The following is a 15,401-nucleotide window of genomic DNA, read 5'->3' on the forward strand; positions in this document are numbered from 1 at the left end:
GAAAAAAAAAAAAAAGAAAAAAGAAGGATTTATGTTAATTCTTCCTTGAACATTTGGTGTACTTCAGCAATGAAGTTATCAGAAGTTTTCTTTGTTTAGAGGCTTTTAATTACTACTTCAATCTCTTTATTTGTTATTGGCCTTTTCAGGCTTCGTCTTTCTTCCTGATTAAATCTTAGTGGGTTTAAAGTTTTCTAGGAATTTATTTCCTCTAAGTTATCTAATTTATTGGCAGATATTTGCTCATTATTATTCCCTATAATCCTTTTTTATTTTGAGGTATCTCTTGTAATGTTTCCACTTTCATTTCTGACTTATTTAAGTCTTTTTAAATAAGACTTACTTTTTAAAAAATGTATCTTTTTGAAACTGAGGAAGTTTCCTTGACACTTAAATTTACATGGAAATACTACTGTAATAAATGTAGGTTTTTTGAAAATTTTCAGTTAAGTATTCTAATCAAAGAGCCAGAAACAGGACTCACTATCTATAACAGCACTTATTTTTTAATGAATCTGTACATTAAGACTTTTTTTATCGTTTTTTAATACTTTTATTTTAGGTTTAGGGGTATGGCGCAGGTTTGTTACGTAGGTAAATGTGTGTCATGGCGGTTTGTTGTACAGATTATTTCATCATCCAGGTATCAAGCCTAGTACTCATTAATTATTTTCCCTGATGCTCTCCCTCCCCCAGCCCTTCATCCTTCAATAGGCCCCAGTGTGTGTTGTTCCCCTTGCTGTGACCATGTGTTCTCATCATTTAGCTCCCAAAATACTGCAATTTGTTCTCACTTATGAACAAAATTTGCTAAGAATAATGGCCTCCAACTCCATCCATAACCCTGCAAAGGACATGATCTTATTTTTTTTATAGCTGCATAGTATTCCACGTTTATGTGTACCAAATTTTCTTTATTCAGTTTACCACTGATGGATAGACTAGAGATCTAGAGAGAGAGAGAGAGGTTGTTCTTATGAAATACAGTCTGTTAGAAGTTTGTCTGTCTAAATTTAAAATGTGTGTCATACTTTGGTTCTTGAAATAAATGACCCCAGAGTTTAATAAGCAATAGGTATTTTCAAGGAAGTCTTGGCATAAACTCATAAGATATTTTAACTGTTATGAGGATTAAGCAACAGGTATGCTTCAGTAAACACTAACATTTGTGTATATGCTGATTTATATACAAAATTTAGGAGCTTTTCACTAAATAGTTAGAATCTAAATATAAAATATTTAATCTCCTTGAAGTAGGTCCAAGGTAAACTTAAATAGTGCCAATGTGTTTTGCACTGGAACTCTTTGGAAATATGTTTATACTTGTCACAAGTTAATTTCTAATTTTGTACTCTTGAGATAATGGCATTTGTCTATATTGAAGTATATAGGAGATTTTCCAATACTTTCTGCTGATAATAAAGGACACTGTAGTTACTTCTTCTTAAAATCATACTGAGTAATCAAACATGTTTGTGGTTCAGAAGCATGTTTAGTATATACAGAACAAACCTTAATTATATGAGTGTATTGTTCCCAATGAAAACAATTCTATACATGTTTGTGGTTCAGAAGCACGTTTAGTATATACAGAACAAACATTAATAATATGAGTGTATCATTCCCAGTGAAAACAATTCTATTATATAACCCGTTAACATTCTTTCAACAGAATGTATAACACTGTTAGAATGATAGCCACAGGAGGCAACAATATTCCTAGGCAAATAGGGGAGGGTCCCCAGTAAAACCCCACTTTCAAGTCAAAGACAGTTTAAAACCCAAGCTACAAGTCTCAAAAAAAATCTATAAACAAGATTGAGAACCTCTCCTCCTGTTTGACATGCTTTCCTCTGATTGGTCCCCACACTTCACCTATTTTACATATACCTACCCTTTCCTAATTGTTTTTTTTTTAAACTGCCATGCATACCTTTGAGTGGTGACTTTGATTTAGCCTTTTTTTTTTTTTTTGCATACTCACAAAGTAATCAGCATGCACTCCCCCATTCTGAGGCCATAAAACTCCCAGACCCAGCCATGCTGAGAGAGAGACCACCCTCACATCTCTCTCCTGAGAGCTGTTCCATTGCTTAATAAAACTCTTTTCTGCACCTCTTAACCTTCAATTGTCAGTATAAGCTCATTCTTCTTGGATGTAGGACAAGAACTTGGGATGCTGCCAAATGCAGGTACAAAAAAGGTAGTAACACTTTATTTAGCCCTCTGACCCCTGTTGGCACCTGGTGGCCACCCCATGCAATAGGAAGCAGTGATGGGATTGGTTGGGCCAGCTCTGGAGCTGTGGGGCACAGTGTGGCAACAGGACTGAAAGAGCTGTTAACACGTCCCCATTCTGCAGGCTGTGGTGGCACTAAAAGAGCTGTTAGCATGCTGTAACACCTCCTCTGGGGCTTCAAGGTCACAAACTTCCCCATTTGGCTGCCACCATCTTCCCCTCATATGGATGTCACAGTCCCCTGGAGGAGTAACTTGTGACACACCTGGTTCAGTCACAAGCCCTGCATGGAGTGTGCACCTGTGCTAGCACTCGGAGTGGTCAGCCGGACCTGGCACTCACTCATCCAGACACACCCTCCACTGGGGGCTGAGTGCTCCATCATGGTGGTCATGGTTTCCATGCAGAGCACAAGCCAAGCATGGCCTGGAGGGCTATACCAATAAACTACCTTCTTGTTTAAATTCAATGCAGTGCTTTACTTAGCAAATTTAACTCCTCACTTCTTTCCTTTCACAGTAATTGGCAACACCGTAAATCTAATTGCTAATGTCAAAATCAAGGCATAGCTATTCATCTCTCATTCTGAAACAATAAATCACTAGAGTCAGTTTGACTCCACCATTTAAAGATTCTCAGATCCTCCACTTCTTCCTACCATCCTTGTTCCCACAGGTATAGTGCAGGCAACTGTTATGTCTCATTCGGATGACTGACAGTCTTCAATCATTTACCTGAGAGCATCCTGGGTGAATTTTTTCAAAACATAAATTGTCAGCCCTCCTTCACTGGCCTCTTGTGAAATTTAGGATGAAGCTTTAATGTTTAATTAGTCCTATAAATTGTTATTATGTAATACTGGCCTACCTAGACTCACCACTCTCATACTGTTTCTAAGCCAACTATACAAATATGGTCTGGGTTACTACTTTTTTCTGATTTTTACACTTTCAATTATGTTCTTTCTGATTAAAATATTTCTCTTTCTTCTTGCCCTATTTTACCTATCCATCAACTGCTCATAATCTAGGACTTTTCAATTGTTTCCAATCCAACAATAGGCATACTGGCCCTTCTATGGAGGGTCCTTGTATTATCCACCTCCTCTATCCTAATGTTCATTGCATTTTTGACTGACATCCTCATAGGCACAACACAGTTGCTAGCTCTGTACCTAGCAACAGTGATGGCCCCATGAGGATGTCACACAAAAGTACAATCAACATTTTTTTTTACTATTTTTATTTTTAATTTATTTATAATTGACCATATAAAGATACAAATATATATAATTTGAATAGTAATGTGAGATCCAACAATTTGTTAGTTGATTCATTAAGCATTTTTCTGAGTATTTACATTGAGTTTGAAATGTGTTGGCTGATGCTTTGCAAAGGTAACTTCAGACTGCATGGAACTTATGTATTTGGAGGTATAACTAATAAATTGAATAATGCCATTTTATTTATTCTATGTAATGCTATTCTACTTAAAGCCATTCTAAACTTTGGATAAATATTTGTTGAACGAATCAATAAATGACATCAATAAATGACAATTATTAATTTATCTATATTACACAATAAACTCACATTGTTGTGTGCTCCCAATCTATTGATTTTTGTTTTTGTTGTTGTTTTAGTTTGGGTGTGGGGTGTCAGTGGATATCGACTAAATAAATCCACATCTCTCATGTATTAGTCAATGTCCTTGAGTTAAATCTGTTCCTCATAACAAAATGCCCAAGTGGAAGATTTTGAGCGAGATAGACTGAAAAATCTAGATAATATTGAGAGAAGGACATAGATGCATATTCTGCTATCAGTAAATAAGAGAGAAAAATATATTTAAATTTAGAAGGGAGATTAGCTATTTCACAATGACTAAAAATAAAAGCAGTACAGTAAAAATAGATAAACTTTCTCTTGCTGTTCTAGTAGATAATGATCAGGATACATGTGAAAAAGGGAGATTATTAATGTAATAATCTTATAATTTAAAATTAAAAAGGTAAATTTTATAATTTATAGACATTCATAGTAACAGCCTAAAGCAGTGAATAAAGAATAAGAGTGAGTTTACAATGATTTTAAAAGTGATTATATTTCTTAGCATAATTTTAACATTATAGTTCTTAGATGAAAATTATTATGGAAAACAATGTTTGGAAAATCCTTCAAATATGTTGTGTTCATTGTTACTTGTATAAAATCTACTGCAGCATAAACTAAAGCCTTAACATTAATCTTATTGTTACAGAGAGTGTAAAGGAAAGATAAAACATATTGGGTAAATGTAAAAATAGAGCATAACAAAGGAACGAATCGGAAACATGTAAAATGGTCAAATGGGAATATTTTCTATTCTCTTTGTCATTTTCAGGGGAAATTTTAACATTTGCTTGCAGAGAGATATACTCACTTTTATTTTTTTCCTAGGATCATCCATTAAAATTACTACTCTGTTGTATTTTAATGGCATGTGAATTCATTACTCAAAATTAAGTCATTAAAAGCAAATGTTGCATGGATTTACATTTTTAAATTTATTTTCACAATTTTCTCTTTATCCATACATGTCGTAACTTTAGTTTCTAATTAAAAATGCTTTTAAAATTGTTGCATTTTCACCCTCTTCTAACAAGCTCTTTGCCAACCCATTTATTTCATTAGGCTATGACTTTCTCCCTCAGTTAGTGGGTGCTGCAACTCTTCCACACCCCATTACTTTTCAATTGTCTTCTCCGAAGCACCACAGCACAGAGCAAAATTAGATGATATAGAAGAGTAAACAATGTTTCCCATCACCCATTTTTTAATCTCCTATTTTTTTCCTTTCTCTTTCACTCTTTGCTTCCTGTTAGGTTTCCAGTGCAACCCACTGGATCTGTAATGTTTTGTGAAGATCTGCCCAACCTTTCTTCTTATCTGTTTAGCATCCCATCATCTGAGATCTGTGCTCTTTTCAACGTGACAGCCAACTAATCTAAAAATGTAATTGCTAACTGTGTGTAAAAGAAGTATTCATTATTTGTATGCTCATAAAAGGTTAGCTAAATGCTTTTACAGGTAATTTTTGCATAAGTAATGTTGAAGCAAGAGCAGTATAAAATAAAATACAAAACTCAATGATCTTCACCAAAAACTGACAATTTATTTACTATATTTATTTTTAATTGACCATATAAACATATAATTCTACATAATTGAAATAGTAATGTGAGATACAATAGTTTGTTAATTAATTCATTAAGCATTTTTTGAGTATTTACATTGAGTTTGAAATTTGTTGGTTGGTGCTTTTCAAAAGTAAATTCAGACTGCATGGATCTTGTCACGTATTAAGAGGTATAACAAATAAGTAGAATAATGCCATATAGAGTGACAGTAACCATGCTAAAAGCACTTAGAGTGTATCATGGATACATATCAGTGAGCAACCACTCAAATTCCTAGGAAGGAATTCAATCAGAAGTGATACCCCAAATGAGACATAGAGAATATAAACACTATAAAGCGAGATAGATTATGGATTATTCAATAAACAAAATTTTAGGCAGAGAGAACAACTAGACAGAAAGCAAGGGAACCATAAGGGTGAGTGCAAAGTGCATGATATACCTGCGCTTGAATTTATAAAAAAGGTGTTGGGAGTAGCAAATGGAATCTTGGATAAGAAGATCAATGCCAGGTCATGGAAGATGCTGTTGACCACACTAGAGATTTTGATCTTTATACCCAGTGATGTTTGGGGCTCTTAATAAACATCAGGCTGATAAATAATTTTTATGTTAGGAAAATCTGTTTTTCTGCTTCATTATATTTTGGATTTTTTGTTTTATTTTGCTTTGTTTGTAGAGAATGGATGATATGGTTTGGCTCTCTGTCCCCACCCAAATCTCATCTCAAATTATAATCCCCATAACCCCACGTGTCAAGATAGGGACCTGGTGGGAGGTGATTGGACCACAGGGGCAGTTTCTCCCTTGCTATTCTTGTGATAGTGAGTGAGTTCTCATGAAATCTGATAGTATTATAAGTGTTTGACAGTTTCTCCTTTACACACTGTCTCTCTCACCTGCCCCAATCTACGACGTGGCTGCTTGCCCTTCCACTATGATTGTAAGTTTCCTGAGGCTTCCCCAGCCATGTGGAACTGTAAGTCAATTCAACCTCCTTTCTTTATAGATTGCCCATTCTTGGGCAGTTCTTTATAACATTGTGAGAAAAGACTAATACGATGGAGGATAGACTTTAGGCAACAAGTCTGGAAGCATGAAGGGCAATTCTATGGTGGCTGCTACACTACATCAGGTTTGATAAAATGAGGAGCTAAGGTCATAAATAAGGTTAAATTACTAGAACTTGGATTATTTTGGTGAGGTAAAAGAGGAGACATTCATGACTCCTAAATTTTTGGATTTTCCAACTGAAATATTACAACTGTCAGGGTCTCAAAGGAAACCTACATCAGTCAGGGATACAAGAAGAGTATAGCCAATATGACCTCCCTGAATAAGACATTTTCTTCACAATTGATGGGGCACCCCAAGTAAGATCTATGCCATTCAGGAGCCATGAGCCATGGAAAATGAAAGAGAATTGGACATACATATGGAGGTGCAGACAGTTGATTTGTCTGAGAGGAGCAGAACCTGGGAACATTTGCTGAGATTTCTGGTAGACTTCTGTTTCACATTAAGGGAAATGGTGATTAAATTATGGCTAAATCCATATAAAAGAGAATGGCAGTTAATAAAAGAGTGGTCAGTTAAAATTTGGGAGCTTGCAACAGTTTGAGAAGCCACACTATAGTTTTTTTCTTTGTGAGAAAGACTTTAAGGGAAGACCTTGAAAATATATTTTAATAGCATAAATATGATATCTATGTATCTCTCTATTTCAATATCTGTATGTATCATTCCTTTCTCCGTGCCTATTGGACCTTGGAGTTGTTGAGTGACTTGAGTTTACACATAATGGTTGCAAATTTCCTCTTTTGATTCTTAGTGTAGGTGTATTCTCTGTAATTGTTGTCTAAAATGGATCAGAAACTTCTGCCCACCCAGGCAGCCATAGGGCTGACTGCTACATTTGTGACAAAGCCCTGTTACTTAGAGGAAGCTTAGCAACAATCAGGGTACCATTCAAGGAGCTGCCTTTGAATCTACTTTCCAGTACTCAGCCCGTCGTTACTCTTTTTAATTCCCCTTCATTAACAGGCATCAAAGTGAAAGACCATTTATTATGTGGATAACCACAAGATTTATTCTATCTTCACAATACAGATTCACAGGGACTGTTCTCAAACTCTCTTAATTGGCCTACAAGGTCTCATTCTTCCTTTCCTAGAAAGCTATATTTCTGCCAGTGTCCCCATCTCATAGACAAAACTGTCAAGACCTGTGAAGAGTTTGAGATGTTACCCTATTTTCAAGCTGAAATATTAGCCTCACAATTTCATGAATGCTGTCAGAAGACATGACCCTCTTGGATGAAAGCAAGTAAATTAGTTGCTCACTCTGATAGCAGTAGTCAGAAGAGCAGGTTCTTCTTGCCTTCTGTTCCATAAGCTCAAATTTCTACAGTGTGATGCAGAGAGAGAATTACACGCAATGGGTTCAATTACAGAGGAGAAACTCTTTTCTTAGGAAATGCACATCTACAGGATGGGAATCAGGGAATCATGCCTGTTGCTTGCTCTGGAGGGAAACACTATCTCTATCTTCCAAGAATGTTTACTATACAAACAGCAAAGTAGTCTGAAACAAAAGCAATCAGTGCCTCTGGTTAGCAGATGTGTAGAAAGGGAGGGTACACATCCCAGGATTTTGGGAGGCCAAGGCGGGCAGATCACGAGGTCAGGAGATCGAGACCATCCTGGCTAACACAGTGAAACCCCGTCTGTACTAAAAATACAAAAAAATTAGCCAGGCACGGTGGCGGGTGCCTGTAGTCTCAGCAACTGGGGAGGCTGAGGCAGGAGAATGGCATGAACCCAGGAGGTGGAGCTTGCAGCGAGCTGAGGTTGCACCACTGCACTCCAGCCTAGGCGACAGAGCAAGACTCCATCTCAAAAAAAAAAAAAAAAGAAAAGAAAAGAAAAAGAAAAAAAAAAGAAAGGGAGGGTACACATGGAGAATTATCTCCCAGTATGTAAATGCAGAGAAAAAGAAAACCTGCACCCTCGGTGTGTAGATAACAAAAAAGGAGTTTTGCAATGTATTTTTTAAAAATGAATAATATTATCTGTGCCCTTGCCTCACACATGGAAGAAATTCTCCTTAAGACCTACTTGCTACAAACTTTGTAATAAAACTAGAATAGAGTGTCATCCAGACAGACAAGTGAAAGGCCCGCTTTTAGAGAGTATAGCTTATGCACTAGAACTGTTAGATAATTTGTCAAAATTGTTTTGGAGAAAACACCTGCTATTGGATGTGATAAAATAACTAAGACTAGACTTAGCCAACCGGTACAGTTTGGATATTGAAATGCAGGCAGTGCCTGAAGGCACTTTCCAAATGGCAGTGCAGAGAAGTGGATTCTGAGCAGATCATGCTCTTATTGAACTGAGGAGGCAGAGATGGAGCTCTAAGTTATGAAGTGCTTATGACATAAACTTGATTGTATCATATATTTACAGCTTCTTTTATTTGCCATTTCTACATATTCCTAGGGTTTCATTTATTCTACTGTATCTTATGTTGACATTTACCCTTAGTTGTCTTTCAAGACACAATAAAATAATACCATACCAAAATAATAAAATTTTGATTTCTAGAGGGAAGATCCTTAAGTAGAAGCCAAGATAGAGATGTTTAGTCCAATGAGATTGTTGCAAGTTATAGCATTCAATATGAGCCTGAGCTTTTTTTCTTCATGCAATGAAGCTTTAGTTTTTATATCATGGGTTTTATGTCTCTGTCTTTGATATAAACGGTAGATTTTGAAATTTGATATCTTTTCTTAAAATGATGTATTAATTACATTTTCCATGGCCAGGAACTAGCATAAGGCCATGTTTTAATGATATATTAACATGGTTTCTCAGTATTATTTGAAATTTATTATGGAACATCAGTTTTTTAAAAAAACTTATAAAGTGATTTTGAAGTTTTCTCAATTCTAGAGTAAGGGGATGTGTGACACAAGTCACAAGTCTATTCTTTGACACATTTGACATTTATGTTTTTGGAATAGTGACTTTTTGGCCATTTTATTAACTGATCTTTTGGTGTGACCACCAATGAAAGTCAACAGTTGCACTCACTGTAAACCTTTTTCTTGCAGCATTTCTTCAGCTTTTGATGACTTTTTTTTTTGTCAATTGTAGTGTTTGTACTTATATGTTTTTACAGTTTCCTTTGTATATGTATGCATATGTATACACATATATATACATATATTTACATGTTCCATAATCAAGTGCATATGTATAGAATGTCACTTTGTATGAAGATAATCCAAAAATATAATTATTCTAACATTGTCATCTTTCTTCTCCTTTTATAAGCACATAGATTGTCTTGCACTTTATGCTCTTGAACATGTAGATTTTAATCATTGTAAGCTGATTCAAATGGCCATTAATATTTGGCCAAATATTAACAATTTTAATATTGCATTATCTACTTAATTATTACCACTTGCCCAGTAATAGCCCGTTTAAGATGGCTTTAATACCTATGAAACCTCAAAACTATCCTAAAATTTGAACTGTTATAAGAGTTTCCAGACCCAAGCCTTTATTTTTCTTGTCCCATGGCACATAATCAAATGTGCTTCAAGGAGCCCTAGTTACTTTTAATAGACATTAGTAATAGAAATAAAATAATATCTAGATTGTTTTGTATGGGTCTTCATGAGAATTTTTCATGGAAAAAAGTGCAGTTATAGTATAAAGTTATGATTAGGAATAATAGAGTTAGAAAAATATTTATTGTGTAAGTCATGATTTCCAATTAATTTTTTCATTATTACACTAGTTATAGCTTTCTTTCAATGGGAGGGGTTATGGATACCAAAGATGTTCTCATTTATTGATAGTACCTCCTCTGTACCTTTTAAACTTCAAGATTTTCGACTCTTAGCACAGTGAAGGTCTACGTCAGTTAGATTTATAGATGTTATGATATTAATTGGGAACAACAATGGTTCAGATTTTATAAGGACTGAGCCACATCTTTTTACTGCCTGTGAACTCTCAGTTTCAATGGAAGTTTCCTTGAGGAACTACCAATCCCAGTTCATCACAGAATACATCAGTCTTTTCAGCGTTAATTATGACAATTCTTCAGCCACACATTAAAAAGCACATGAGTTGGCACTTTGATTTCGCATCTGCAGCTTTCAAAGCTAGACTTCTTGAAATTATTGTTCTTCCCTGTTAACTTTCTCCTCCACATCCAATTTTCTGCCAGGTTCTCTCACTTATATTTCCTGAATATTGTTAGAATCCTTCCCCTCTGCAAGGTCATTACTGTCACTGCCCATGATTGGCTGTTTCTCCTCTCATTTATAGTATTATCCTCTTAACTTTTCTTTATTTCTCCAGCTTTGACCCTCCCCTGCCATTCCTTCCCATGCTGCTGTCAGTGATTTTTATACAATGAGTATATAATGGCATTTTATCTCTTAACATGTTTCCATGGTTTTCTGCTACATTTAAAATAAAACTGAAATACTCAACCATGGCATAGGAGACACTTCATTCCAGCTGATAATCTCTTCAGCTTTTCATGACATCGACATCGCTTGGAAAGACACTTTTCCAAATAGTCATTTCTTTTTCTCTGAATTACAAACCACTTTTTAAAAATGTTCTTGCTAAACTCATTTTTTTTCTTTCCTCAGGACCAATTTATTCTTTAATGTATAGATACCTATCCACTGCTTCCTTGTCTGCCCATCTCTCACTACTTTTTGTTAAGTATCTGTGATAGGCAGAATAACGCCCTCATACTCAAAGATGCCGATTTCCCAATCTCCAGCTCTGAAAATATGTAATGTAAAATTGCAAGAAGAATTGAAAATATAATTAAAGCAAAGGACATTGATTTAGGAATATTATTTTATATTACCTGTGTGGGGCCAATCGCATCATGTGAGCCTTTAAAAGCAAAAGAGGAAGCCGGAAAAGTGAGTCAGAGAGATTTGGTGTGAGAAGGGCTGCACCCACCTTTGCTGTTTTGGGGGAAAGGAAGTAGGCTAGGAGCCAAGGAATGTAGCAGCCTCTAAAAGTTGGGAATAGTCCACAATTTACAACCAGAGAAACATAGAGACCTTAGTTCAACAGCTGTAAGGAATTGAATTCTTGCAATAATACAGTTGAGGAAAGACATGGATTTTCTTCTAGGAGCTTCCAGAAAGAAACAGAGCCCTGCAGATCCCTTTATGACCCATACAGTACTTCTAACCTATAGAACTCTAAGAATATCTCTCTTATGTATTCTCTTTTACCTTTATTAAAACCCTCACTACACAATATCACGTTTGCCAATTGACTTGCCAGCGTCTCAAAAGATGGTGCACTCCTCGTTGGCACTGTTTTCATTCTTATTAACCTGCAGAGTGCTGGGAACATAGTAATTATTCAATAAATCACAGGTAAATTAGTATATAAATGTAGCATAATTCATACATTTATCTTCTGTGCTTTACTACAAATAAAAAATACCCTTAGATATCATTTAATTTTTAAGTAAAATATCTGTTCCTTTCTCTTTTATTTTCATCCTCTTCATTCTTTTTCTTTTTTTCTTTACTTTTACTTTATCTTACCTTTTCTGCCTCTTTATATGAAAAAAAAAATCTTCAGTATTTTCCAAATACCAACAGATTTGGCTATTGAACACTTCAAACCTTTTTTCACTTCTGTTCCCCTCCCAGGAAAACAGAGTCAACACAAGCATAATTAATTTGACAATTTAGTACAACTTACTGACAAATCACTTACATTTGTCACAAAAATTGTTTGGCTGAGCAAAGTGCTATCACTTTTCTTTTTGACATTCAATAATGGTAAATAAATGGAAGAAGTATAAATAGATTACATTCAAAGTGACAACTATGCACAGTGTTTCATTTCAACTACTTTCAAAACTTTAAAAATCCATTATGAACTACAAGAGTTTATAAGTGAACTCAATTAATTAAGCTTTGGCTAATAATTTAGCATCACTATATTGATTGTAATTTTCTATATATGAAATTCTATGACTTATTTTCAGGAAGCATAAGATTTGCATTGTGTATTCAGTTAATATTAGATTAATTGTAGTACAGCCTTAGAAGTTGGCCTGACTTTGTCTTTACTCATCACTTGGCTGCTTTGAAATACAAAATAGATTTGGGTAAAGAAAGAGAGAGTGAAAAACATGGTGTAATTCAGAAAATTTCAATTTACCTTGCTATAACGCATAAGTGTTATTAGAAATATCTTAACCTTCTTATTCCAAAAGGTATGTTTTTCTCTAATGTCACCTTTTTCAGGAAAGGAAATTTGGGGTAGAATAGAGATAATAATTTTATATCCAGATCAGCAAGCCATTCTAACAAAAAGATTACAATATTTATTTACTTATTTTGCTTTTTCAATGATATGTTCTTATTTCTTTGCAAACAGACAATGGTGGAACATTTGATAAACGTATTTAGGAGAATAAAGTTTAGATGAAAGTGGTCCACAAACCAACTCTGTAGAAGACAATGGAAACAGTTTCTCTGGGCTGCATCCTCTGCTAAAGGAAGATGAACTGTATGAGGGCGCTTTCAGCTGTGCTTCTTAGATTTCCAATGAGATTATTGGAAGGTGCTTCTAAAGGCACCTCAGGATGGTCAATATGAAGGTTCAGCATCCAGAATATTGGACCCTCTCTCTTCACTTCACATACGATGGCTGCACTTATGTTTTTCCATATCAAGTACTAAGATTCTATGTAACTTTTATTTAAAACTTTTAAATGCTTTTACATTTAAACAGATAAATTATAGTTTGTCAAATACTTTGTCTAGATCTAAAATGCTGCATTTCTAAGTAAAGGGATATGTTGTGAAAAGGAAATGGTCATGAATAAGATATTTGTAACCTACTAATCTTAAAATTATCTTACCAGAAATTGTTATTTCTTATTATACAGTCAGTGGCAGATGTTGAAGAAAGTTTATATTGGAAGACAGAATGTACAAGACGAAAGAAAGAAATTCTACACTAAACCATGGCTGGTTTGAGACTAGCAAAATTATATAAAATGAATCAATAACTGCCAGACAATATGAGACTTAAAAAGATGCTCTATAAGCTTATGACTTGTTAAATAGAGTCTTAAAACATGCCATAAAATGTATTTTAAAATATGAGAAACAAGTCTCAACAAACCTCAAGAATAAACCTTCAGAAGGTGTTACCATGTCATAGGGAGATTCAGCTAAATACCAATAATTAACTTAGAAAATTCTCAAACTGTTTGAAATTTAGTCAGTGTTCTTACTTAAAGATGATAAAAATACAACATCTTGTAAATTATGCTATGCAGCTAAAGCTTACGTAGAGGAAAATATGTAATTGTAGTTCTTATAATTGAACGATTGAACAGTTGACACAGTCTAAGTATCCAGCTCAAGGTGTTAAAAATAGAAAAAGGCATAAAAAACAAGAGCATAAATGAGACAGAGAAGATATTGAAATATTGAAATCAAATTTAAAATCGTACAAAATCTTTCTAAACTCTTATGTTTGTTATTTGAAAATGTATAATTGTAAAAAATTTCCACCAAAATTAAACAGAAAGATACACCAATATCAGAGGTGAAAAAGGGGCATCACTACATGTGCTGTAGTCATCAACAATAGATCTTACTCACGCCTGTAATCTCAGCACTTTGGGAGGCTGAGGGGGGCAGATCACGACGTCAGGAGATCGAGACCATCCTGGCTAACACGGTGAAACCCCGTCTCTACTAAAAAATACAAAAAAAAAAAAACTTAGCCAGGCATGGTGGCGGGCGCCTGTAGTCCCAGCTACTCAGGAGGCTGAGGCGGGAGAATGGCATGAACCCAGGAGGCAGAGCTTGCAGTGAGCCGAGATCGTGCCACTGCACTCCAGCCTGGGCGACAGCGAGATTCCGTCTCAAGAAAAAAAAAAAAAAGATCTTACCGAATGCTTTCTCTGAGACCATGAATTATAATTTCTGTTTATAACTGGCCTGGAGCTCTTAGTAATAAAGTAAACAAGAAAAATTAAAGGAAGTTGGAAAGAAAGAAATAAGTCTGTCTTGATCCATATACAACATTATGGTCTATATGAATAATCCAAGAAAAACTATAAATTATAGAAATCTATAAGAACTTTTAGCAAGGTTATCAGACACACTCATGTCAAATATCAATTTTTATATAAAAGCATCTAACAAATAGAATATATCATTTAAAAGATTATTATTATAGACAGGCAAGCATCTAGAATAAATCTAGGAAGAGTTATGCAAGAATAACGCAATACTAAATTTAACTGAGCAAAATCATAACAGGCCTAAATAAATAGAGGTATAAATTGCATTTGATATTTGTGGTTTGGAAGACTCAATAGTGTAAAAATGTCAGTTTTCTGCAAATTAGTTTACACATTCAAGGAAATCCCAAACAAAATATTAGAAGAGAGAGAGAGAGAATGTGTGTGTGTATGTGTGTGTGTACTGACAAAATAATTCTAATTTTATATGGACAAGTAAGTAAGAGGCCAACAGGAACTAAAACATCTGAAGAATGAAATTGAGAAGTACCCTACTTGATACCAAGACTTTTAGGCCCACAGGAATTAAGACGGTATGGTACAGGCTCAAAGATAGACAAGCCAATTAATGTAATCATGAACTGAAGGCATGCGAAGATTTTCTAAAATGAATACAAGAAAACAAAAGCAATAACAACTAACCGTAAAATTTGAAAGTTGGAAAACAGTATAATTGTGAACTTCTATTAATCAAAAACTTTAAAAAATTGAAAAGGCAAACCACAGACATGAAGAATATCATGGAAATACTTATACTGATCAATGGAGTCACACATCAAATGTATTAAAAATTTCAGTATATAAAAGCGATAAATGTAATAACAAAATGAACTAGAAACAAATAGGCATTTCAAATAAACAAGATAAACA

The 15,401-nt window shown here is 34.7% G+C and overlaps 1 long non-coding RNA gene across 2 annotated transcripts in view; it reads right to left on the bottom strand.

Moving 5' to 3' along the window:
* LOC129048519 (uncharacterized) overlaps window positions 1-14,201 on the bottom strand; it is a 37,953-nt gene extending 23,752 nt beyond the window's left edge. For both annotated transcript variants that reach the window (XR_010141518.1, XR_008510893.2), the window contains exons 1-2: window positions 14,104-14,201; window positions 11,701-11,814 (exon numbers count right to left, since the gene is read on the bottom strand). This is a non-coding gene — a long non-coding RNA (uncharacterized LOC129048519). The remainder of the gene's footprint in view (window positions 1-11,700; window positions 11,815-14,103) is intronic.
* Window positions 14,202-15,401: the final 1,200 nt, after the last annotated feature.

Source organism: Pongo abelii, chromosome 8, assembly GCF_028885655.2.
Source record: "Pongo abelii isolate AG06213 chromosome 8, NHGRI_mPonAbe1-v2.0_pri, whole genome shotgun sequence".
NCBI classification, from domain to species: domain Eukaryota; kingdom Metazoa; phylum Chordata; class Mammalia; order Primates; family Hominidae; genus Pongo; species Pongo abelii.